Consider the following 10,804-nt stretch of genomic DNA (forward strand, 5'->3'; position numbering starts at 1 on the left):
CTGCTCCAGTGCTGCCAGCGACAGAGAGGTGTCACAGTGGGCCACCAGAGCCTTCTTTAGATATGGAGGAGAGGCTCAGATGAGGTTCCCCTCGTCTCATTCTGCTCCTAGCAACGTTGGAGCTCTTTTCGGCTCTCCTGTACCAGGTGAGGGGCATCTGAGGAAGGATTTCTGCTTGCAGCATTTTAGCATCATACGAATTCCCATTCGTTGTAACATACCAGTGGCAATAATGTCGTATTGGAAATCCCTTGTGTAAGTTATACAGAGTGCAGTGCCATTAGACTGCTGATTAATGAGAAGTTGTCTGTCTGCATCACTTGTCTCACTCCCTGCCTGTTCTTATAGGTTCCCCTATGCCTGTTGGTAGCAGCCCCATGCCTAACCCTAGTTTCCTAGCTACGCCGGCTCCAGGTACACAACCCTCCTTTCCCTCCATATGTTTGCCGAGTGCCATGCAGTCAACAGTACTCAACACACATCAGTGGAGGCTGCTGAGGGGAGGATGGCTCATAATAATGGCTGGAATGGAGTCAATGGAATGTGTTTGATACCACTCCATTCCAGCAATTATTATGAGCCGTCCTCTCTGAATATTGGCAACATTGAGTGATTACTCGGGTAGCTTAGTGGGGAAGAGTGTTGTGCCAGTAACCGAAAGGTCGCTGGTTCTAATCCCCGAGCCGACTAGGTGAAAAATCTGTCTGTGCCCTTAAGCGAGGCACTTAACCTTAATTGCTCCTGTAAGTCGCTCTGGATAAGAGCGTCTGCTAAATGACGTAAATGTAAATTAATCTCTCTCTCTCTCCTCCTTCTTATCGTCTCTCATATGACAGAATAACAAAGAAACAGACAAGAATTTAGTAGTTTATGCACTCACTGAGTTATTTCAACCATTCAATATTCCTCCGTTCACATTCGCGCTAAGAAATAAGCAAACTTAACTCAGGAATAGTATAAATAGCTCAATAATATTTTATTTTATTTTTTTATTTTATTTTTTTAAATCTGTCAACATATCTCTAGTTTATCAATTCAATAGATCTCAAGAAAAAAGTTTCATCTTTAAACAACAGCCGATTTAACAACCAGAATACACTATTAGTCTCTAAATCTTTGTCACGATCGTCTAAGGAAGCGGACCAAGGCGCAGCGTGTTGAGCGAACATGTTGACTTTATTTACTTAAAGCAACCACGAAAACAACAAAACAAATGACGATAGTGAAGTCCACAGTGACAATGACTGAACATGGAACAAAAACCCACAACCCCAAGGTGAAAACACACAGTATAAATATGGCTCCCAATCAGAGATAACGAGCCGACAGCTGACACTCGTTACCTCCGATTGGGAGTCACTCAATACAAACATACAACAACCTAGAAATAGACACAACAGAACTACCAACATTGAAATAAACACATAGAATGCACACACCCTGGCTCAACATAACGAGTCCCAGAACCAGGGTGTGACAGTACCCCCCCCTAAAGGCGCGGACTGCGACCGCGCCTCAAAAACCCCAAACAGGGGAGGGCTGGGCGGGCATACCTCCTCGGTGGCGGTTCTGGCTCCGGCCTAGACCACCACCCTCCGATACACCCCCCACAGTACCCCTGGTCCTGTCTAGCCCCGCTGGCCGGAGCCGGACTGACGACACGCGCCCCTGGCTTGGTGCGTGGAACAGGAATGGACCGGAATGGGCTGGCGACGCGCACCACAGACCTGGTGCGGAGAGCAGGAACGAGCCGGACAGGGCTGACGACGCACCCCGTAGGCCTGGTGCGTGGAGGAGGAACGGGCCTTACCAGGCTGACTTCTCGCACCCCTGGCTTAGTGCGAGTGGCAGGAACAGGCCGGACCGGGCTGGCGACGCGCACCGTAGGCTTGGTGCGAGTGGCAGGAACAGGCCGGGTCGGGCTGGCGACGCGCACCGTAGGTCTGGTGCGAGTGGCAGGAACAGGCCGGGTCGGGCTGGCGACGCACACCGTAGACTTGGTGCGGGTGGCAGGAACAGGCCGGACCGGGCTGGCGACGCGCACCGTAGACTTGGTGCGGGTGGCAGGAACAGGTCGGGCAGGGCTGTCGACGCACACCGTAGACTTGGTGCGGGGAGCAGGACTGGGCCGGACAGGGCTGTCGACGCACACCGTAGACTTGGTGCGTAGAGCAGGAACAGGCCGGGCAGGGCTGTCGACGCACACCGTAGCCTTGGTGCGTAGAGCAGGAACAGGCCGGGCAGGGCTGTCGACGCACACCGTAGACTTGGTGCGTAGAGCAGGAACAGGCCGGGCAGGGCTGTCGACGCACACCGTAGACTTGGTGCGTAGAGCAGGAACAGGCCGGGCAGGGCTGTCGACGCACACCGTAGACTTGGTGCGTAGAGCAGGAACAGGTCGGGCAGGGCTGTCGACGCACACCGTAGACTTGGTGCGGGTGGCAGGAACAGGCCGGACTGGGCTGTGGAGACGGATAGGAGGCCTGGAGTGAACAGCGGCCACCACCCGTCCTGGCTGAATGCCTACCCTCACACACTCTGTGTGAGGCATCCGCACAGGACGTACAGGGCGGTGTACCCCTGGCCTGGTGGCCTCCTGGATTCGCCCCATCTTTGCCTCCGTCGTCCATGCCGTGTGCCCCCCCCTAAAAATTTCTTGGGGTTGCCTCTCGTCCTTCCGACGATGGCCCTGCTGACGCCGTTGCTCCTCTCTCGCCAGGGCCTTGATCCTCCCCCAAGGTCCCTTGCCCCCGAGCATGTCCTCCCAGGACCACGATTTGCCCACCTGGGCCATCGCCAGCCTCTCGATCTCCTTACCCGGCGCTTCCTCCCATGTCCAATCACCTTGCTCCTGGACACGCTGCTTGGTCCTTTTGTGGTGGGTTTTTCTGTCACGATCGTCTAAGGAAGCGGACCAAGGCGCAGCGTGTTGAGCGAACATGTTGACTTTATTTACTTAAAGCAACCACGAAAACAACAAAACAAATGACGATAGTGAAGTCCACAGTGACAATGACTGAACATGGAACAAAAACCCACAACCCCAAGGTGAAAACACACAGTATAAATATGGCTCCCAATCAGAGATAACGAGCCGACAGCTGACACTCGTTACCTCCGATTGGGAGTCACTCAATACAAACATACAACAACCTAGAAATAGACACAACAGAACTACCAACATTGAAATAAACACATAGAATGCACACACCCTGGCTCAACATAACGAGTCCCAGAACCAGGGTGTGACAATCTTCTCTCTCTTTGTCTGCTCTCCCCGCAGAGGAGTGGCACATTTGCCCTTACGTAACTCTAGAGTCATAAAATCACGCGCATGCGTAGTTCATACACCACTACGATTTCAGCGTGGACGGAGCCCTCAAGCAGCTCTCTCTCCAAGTCAAACAGAAAGTTAACAGTCCCGCTGTACCTCCTCTCTTTTACCCCTCATAGACAAACAATAACACTTAACAGAGCTCACAAACCATAGGACACAAATCCTACTCACATAAACACACTTTAAGAGGCTTAATCCATTCCTATGGACCCCTAAGGTAGCATGCAGCATGTAGCATGTAGCATTTATCATGTATCATGTAGCATGTAGCATGTTACCTCCATTGCGCCGTATAATTCCTTTGTCTCTAAATTTAGGCTGCCACGAGGTCCGCGGAAATTCAATGAGCGGTCACATCAATCATATAATTCGTCAACCACATGTTGAGCGGTAACTTGCAACCGAATATATATACCACAGCCTCAAGTCCCCTGGACTCACCTAAATACACCTAACGTGTTTTTAGGATTTTTGGCCCATCCTAATGATCGCCTCCTTAAGAGGGCTACCGTAGATTCGCAATGGTTCTAATTTGTACACATTTACCCTAGTTCCTGGCCTTATTCCCTCTATTCTTCAATAGTTATATACACTCCCCCCTGTTTGCGTTGTTTACCAGCGCAAACAAATTTAGAACGGACTCCTATCCCACAGCATGTAACCAACAACGCACACACGCAAGTTCTTAACGGTGCATTCATTCAACGCACACACACAGACACACAAACTAACCAGAGCCCAAAGTGGTGACAAAACTCACCCTTATCTGCCGGACTCCGGAGCGAAAGTCAGCTCGGCGCCCATGAATGGAACGCTGAGAAAAAACGCAATTCGTCCAAATACCTCGTCGCCATTTTGTTGTGTCGAGAAAACGTTGCTAATTATGCTGTGAGACCAAGGAAATCCGCTGACGCTGTACTTTGATCATAAAGGTTTATTATATCAGAGTATTCCAGCTTCAATTTATGGATACCTGCAGGCACCCGGAGAACAGCCGACCCAAATTCAAATATGCTATTCTCACCGTCCTTTGTCCCAAACCATAGTATATATCCTATGTAATCTGATATTGGTGTTTTCCCCTACATACCACTCCCAGGAGTCCACACAACAGACTTCCTCTGCTTTAGGGTACTCCTATAGAACTGCTCTCCAGATGTCTCCCTGGGCCAAATCAACATTCTCTAAGCTACCATTTGCAAACATTAACAAAGTCATAATTCCTCAGATACTACAGGATTTTTCAAAAATGTTCACAACATATTGACACAATTACAATCTTTATGGAATAAAAATCTAATTTCATAAATTACATGTGGAAAAACATATTTGAGTGAACATTAGCAAGCCAGTAGCAAATGAAACAGAAAGTGAATTCTCTCCTCCCTCTCTCCCCGGTTTTAGCTTGCGGCTATCACTGTCTAACTGGCTAGGTTTATGATATTTACTAGCCCATACCAGTGACACACTTAGCTGTGTTGTCTAGCTCACTTATTTTGCCAGCTAGAAATAAATTGCCACAAATTCATTCACAAATGGAGAAAGAGGATAGCTAGCTATAGCAAGCTAACGCTATCAGCTGCCTCTTCAACAAGAAGTAACTGTGACCACATTGATCCTAAGATTTAAAATATTAACTTTCTCATGGAGCAAAAACCACAATCCACCCCTCCAAAGAAAGCATGACTCCAGGGCTTCTACGAAATGCCACCTGATCTGTGATCAGATCCATGGCCGAAGCGCCGCATTTCAGTTCAGAACACATTCGGCAGGCCTTATAGAAAACTCCCCCAGAGCCACAGAACGGCCAAATTACCACCTTGAAAACTCTGGTGTCCATATCGTGTTCCTAAAATCTGCCATCAGTCCAGTGTAGGGCTGTAGGGAATATCTTCAAGATGCCCCAGCCCATAGCATACACTACCAGTGAAAGGTTTGGACACACCTACTCATTCAAGGGTTTTTCTTTATTTTTACTATTTTTTACATTGTAGAATAATAGTGAAGACATCAAAACTATGAAATAACACATATGGAATCATGTAGTAACCAAAAAAGTGTTAAACAAATCAAAATACATTTTATATTTGAGATTCTTCAAATAGCCACCCTTTGCCTTGATGACAGCTTTGCACACTCTTGGCATTCTCTCAACCAGCTTCATGAGGTAGTCACCTGGAATGCATTTCAATTAACAGGTGTGCCTTCTTAAAAGTTAATTTGTGGAATTTCTTTCCTTCTTAATGCATTTGAGCCAATCAGTTGTGTTGTGACAAGGTCGAGGGGGTATACAGAAGATAGCCCTATTTTGTAAAAGACCAAGTCCATATTATGGCAAGAACAGCTCAAATAATCAAAGAGAAACGACAGTCCATCATTACTTTAAGACATGAAGGTCAGTCAATACTAAACATTTCAAGAACTTTGAACATTTCTTCAAGTGCAGTCGCAAAAACCATCAAGTGCTTTGATGAAACTGGCTCTCATGAGGACCACCACAGGAATGGAAGACCCAGAGTTATCTCTGTTGCAGAGGATAAGTTCATTAGAGTTACCAGCCTCAGAAATTGCAGCCCAAATAAATGCTTCACAGACTTCAAGTCACAGACACATCTCAACATCAACTGTTCAGAGGGGACTGTGTGAATCAGGCCTTCATGGTCAAATTGCTGCAAAGAAATCACTACTAAAGGACACCAATAAGAAGAAGAGACCTTCTTGGGCAAAGAAACACGAGCAATGGACATTAGCGCGATGGAAATGTGTAATTTGGTCTGGAGTCCAAATTGGAGATTTTTGGTTCTAACCGCCATGTTTTTGTGAGACGCAGTGTGGGTGAACGGATTATCTCCGCATGTGTATTTCCCACCGTAAAGCATGGAGGAGGAAGTATTATGGTGTGGGGGTGCTTTGCTGGTGACACTGTCTGTGATTGATTAAGAATTCAAGGCACACTTAACCAGCATGGCTACCACAGCATTCTGCAGCGATACACCATCCCATCTGGTTTGGGCTTAGTGGGACAATGACCCAACACACCTCCAGGCTGTGTAAGGGCTATTTTACCAAGAAGGAGAGTGATGGAGTGCTGCATCAGATGACCTGGCCTCCACAATCCCCCGACCTCAACCCAATTGAGATGGTTTGGGATGAGTCGGACGGCCGAGTGAAGGAAAAGCAGCCAACAAGTGCTCAGCATATGTGGGAACTCCTTCAAGACTGTTGGAAAAGCATTCCAGGTGAAGCTGGTTGAGAGAATGCCAAGAGTGTGCAAAGCTGTCATAAAGGCAAAGGGTGGCTATTTGAAAAATGTCAAATATAAAATATATTTTGATTTGTTTAGCACTTTTTGGGTTACTACATGATTCCATATGTGTTATTTCATAGTTTTGATGTCTTCACTATTATTCTACAAAGTAAAAAATAGTAAAAATAAAGAAAAACCCTTGATTGAGTAGGTGTGTCCACATACAGAGCCTGAGTGCAGACAGCAAGCAGCTCCCAAAACACAACTTACGGTGAGCTCCAGAAATAAACTTTTCCACTGACCACAATCCACCCCTCAAAAAAAAGCCTGGCTCCGGGGCTTCTCCGAAATGCCACCCGATTCGCAATTAGAAGTGTTGCATTTCAGTTTAGCCCACACTCGGTAGGCCGCATAGAGCCACAGAATGACCGAATTACCGTATCGTGTAGTCCCCACAAACGTCTTGAGAACTATTCTTTCCCATAGGCTTGTACTATGAGACCATCAGCAGTTAGGAACCAACAGCTGGCAGGCATGTTTACTGTACATTTAGTTCGTTTTATCAGTGATATTTACATGGAAGACGTGAGCTAAATGCAGTAGCTCTATAGCTAGCTAAAGTTAGCATAGAGGTAGCAAGCTAGCTCTTTCACTTACCCAGTTCACTTCCATGCCAGTGATAATGCTCGGTCTCTGCTGCTGCTGGCTGTTTGAAAAGCTTTAGAAGCCCCGTTAATGATAGGGACAGCATCCACTTTGAGAAGCAACTTGCTGAAGTCCTCCTTCCATTGTTGATTGCCGTGAAAATTCTCAGGGAATTTATCCCATTTTCAGGGAATTTATCCCAAGTTTTTCCTTCATCGTGTGATGCTGACCGCAGGGTGTTGTGGGATTGTTTCTGAAGTTAGAGTTGATTTGGAGAAAACCTCAAACCCAACTTTTAGGCTGGGGTTACACGACGCAACTTTCACACAATTTTAGTTGCAGTTACAGGTTGCAAGTGACATCATTTCAAGCAACTTTGCTGATATATGAAACAACTCAAACACAACTGAAATTGCATGCAACATCCAATCAAATTGAAGCTGCTTTAGTAGAATTCTAATCTCACCCAATGTTTCAATATAACAGGCACACAATTAGTTAATTTTATTTTGTATCTAAGATACATCCGTTGTTTTGTTATTTTTTGTTTTACTCTGCCTGCAAACACACTGGATGATTCAGAATCCACTGAAGAGCTTGAATAATTCATTGACGAGAGACGCTTACGAGCTCAACGAAACATGTTGCTGGTTTTGGAGGATCCAAGCACTGTTAAGGACAATAAACCCAATCAACAAAACAAACCAAAGCCAAGTTGGCCAAGCGGTATCAACGATGGCATCAAACCATCCCCCAGCAAGAGGGCGAGAGTGGGGAGAGGTTTATGGATATGGATGTTGACGTGTTGAAATCCATCAAGGCTTGCAAAGCGAAAACAAACAACTTAAAGAAACCTTGCTTGATGTACAGTGTCGATCAATTCGGGACAATCTAATATTTTCAGGGATACCGGAGAATGACAACAGCAGAAGCTGTGAGGACACTGTCCGAGACGTTGTGTCAACTCAACTGAAACTGCCCACAGATGTCGTGCGTAATGTCACTTTCTCCAGAGTCCATAGAATGGGTAAGGCCTCTGGGAATAGATCACGGGCTATTATTGCATGTTTTGAACATTTTAAGTAAAAGGAAATGGCGAAGAGCAGGGGTAGAGAACTCAGAAACACTGATTTTGGAATGAATGATCAATGAAAGGAGAAAAAAACTGAATCACATCATTAAAGAAAAGCGTTGCCTGAATCAACAAGCGTCCTTGGTGATGGTTTACATTAACGGGAAACTGTATTGGGACTCTAGAGTAACTCCCTGGCTAGTTTAATCCAATGTTCAAATCTGAGTTTGTGTGTTGAAGTGTATGATGACAACTTCAACTATAATGAATGCATGCTCTATTGATCTTCACTTGACAAGGAAAGGGTTGCATATAGCTCAGAATAATGTACACTACCGGTCAAAAGTTTTAGAACACATACTCATTCAAGGGTTTTTCTTTATTTTTACTATTTTCTACATTGTAGAATAATAGTGAAGACATCAAAACTATGACATAACATATATGGAATCATGTAGTAACCAAAAAAAGTTAAACAAATCTAAATATATTTTATATTTGAGATTCTTCAAATAGCCACCCTTTGCTTTGATGACAGCTTTGCACACTCTTGGCATTCTCTCAACCAGCTTCACTTGGAATGCTTTTCCAACAGTCTTGAAGGAGGTCCCACATATGCTGAGCACTTGTTGGCTGCTTTTCCTTCACTCTGCTGTCCGACTCATCCCAAACCATCTCAATTTGGTTGAGATCGGGGGATTGTGGAGGCCAGATCATCTGATGCAGCACTCCATCACTCTCCTTCTTGGTAAAATAGCCATTACACAGCCTGGAGGTGTGTTTTGGGTCATTGTCCTGTTGAAAAACAAATGATAGTCCCACTAAGCCCAAACCAGATGGGATGGCTCTCCAGATGAAATTTTGCGACTTGTGACGGCCGGCCGCCCAACATCCTGCCCACTTGACCCTATCCCCTCCTCTCTTCTCCAGACCATTTCCGGAGACCTCCTCCCTTACCTCACCGCTCTCATCAACTCATCCTTGACCGCTGGCCATGTCCCTTCCGTCTTCAAGAGAGTGAGAGTTGCACCCCTCCTCAAAAAACCTACACTCGATCCCTCCGATGTCAACAACTACAGACCAGTATCCCTTCTTTCTTTTCTCTCCAAAACTAGAGCGTGCCGTCTCTAGCCAACTCTCCTGCTATCTCTCTCAGAATGACCTTCTTGATCCAAACCAGTCAGGTTTCAAGACTGGTCATTCAACTGAGACTGCTCTTCTCTGTGTCACGGAGGCTCTCCGCACTGCTAAAGCTAACTCTCTCTCCTCTGCTCTTATCCTTCTAGACCTATCCGCTGCCTTTGATACTGTGAACCATCAGATCCTCCTCTCCACCCTCTCCGAGTTGGGCATCTCCGGCGCTGCTCACTCTTGGATTGCGTCCTACCTGACAGGTCGGCGTGGCGAGAATCTGTCTCCGCACCACGTGCTCTCATCACTGGTGTCCCCCAGGGCTCAGTTCTAGGCCCTCTCCTATTCTCTCTATACACCAAGTCACTTGGCTCTGTCATATCCTCACATGGTCTCTCCTATCATTGCTACGCAGACGACACACAATTAATTTTCTCCTTTCCCCCTTCTGATAACCAGGTGGCGAATCGCATCTCTGCATGTCTGGCAGACATATCAGTGTGGATGTCGGATCACAACCTCAAGCTGAACCTCGGCAAGACAGAGCTGCTCTTCCTCCCTGGGAAGGACTGCACGCTCCATGTTCTCGCCATCATGGTTGACAACTCCGTTGTGTCCTCCTCCCAGAGTGCAAAGAGCCTTGGCGTGACCCTGGACAACACCCTGTCGTTCTCTGCTAACATCAAAGCGGTGACCCGATCCTGCAGGTTCATGCTCTACAACATTCGCAGAGTACGACCCTACCTTACACAGAAAGCGGCACAGGTCCTAATCCAGGCACTTGTCATCTCCCGTCTGGATTACTGCAACTCGCTGTTGGCTGGGCTCCCTGCCTGTGCCATTAAACCCCTACAACTTATCCAGAACGCCGCAGCCCGTCTGGTGTTCAACCTTCCCAAGTTCTCTCATGTCACCCCGCTCCTCCGCACACTCCACTGGCTTCCAGTTGAGGCTCGCATCTACTACAAGACCATGGTGCTTGCCTACGGAGCTGTGAGGGGAACGGCACCGCCTTACCTTCAGGCTCTGATCAGACCCTACACCCAAACGAGGGCACTACGTTCATCCACCTCTGGCCTGCTAGCTCCCCTACCTCTACAGAAGCACAGTTCCCGCTCAGCCCAGTCAAAGCTATTTGCTGCTCTGGCACCCCAATGGTGGAACAAGCTCCCCCACGACACTAGGACAGCGGAGTCACTGACCACCTTCCGGAGACACTTGAAACCCTACCTCTTTCAGGAATGCCTGGAATAGTATAAAGTAATAATAATATAATAATAATATGCCATTTAGCAGATGCTTTTATCCAAAGCGATTTACAGTCATGTGTGCATACATTTTTTACGTATGGGTGGTCCCGGGGATCGAACCC

This window comes from Coregonus lavaretus (genome assembly GCF_964263955.1).
Source record: "Coregonus lavaretus genome assembly, chromosome: 15".
Taxonomy (NCBI): Eukaryota; Metazoa; Chordata; class Actinopteri; order Salmoniformes; family Salmonidae; genus Coregonus; species Coregonus lavaretus.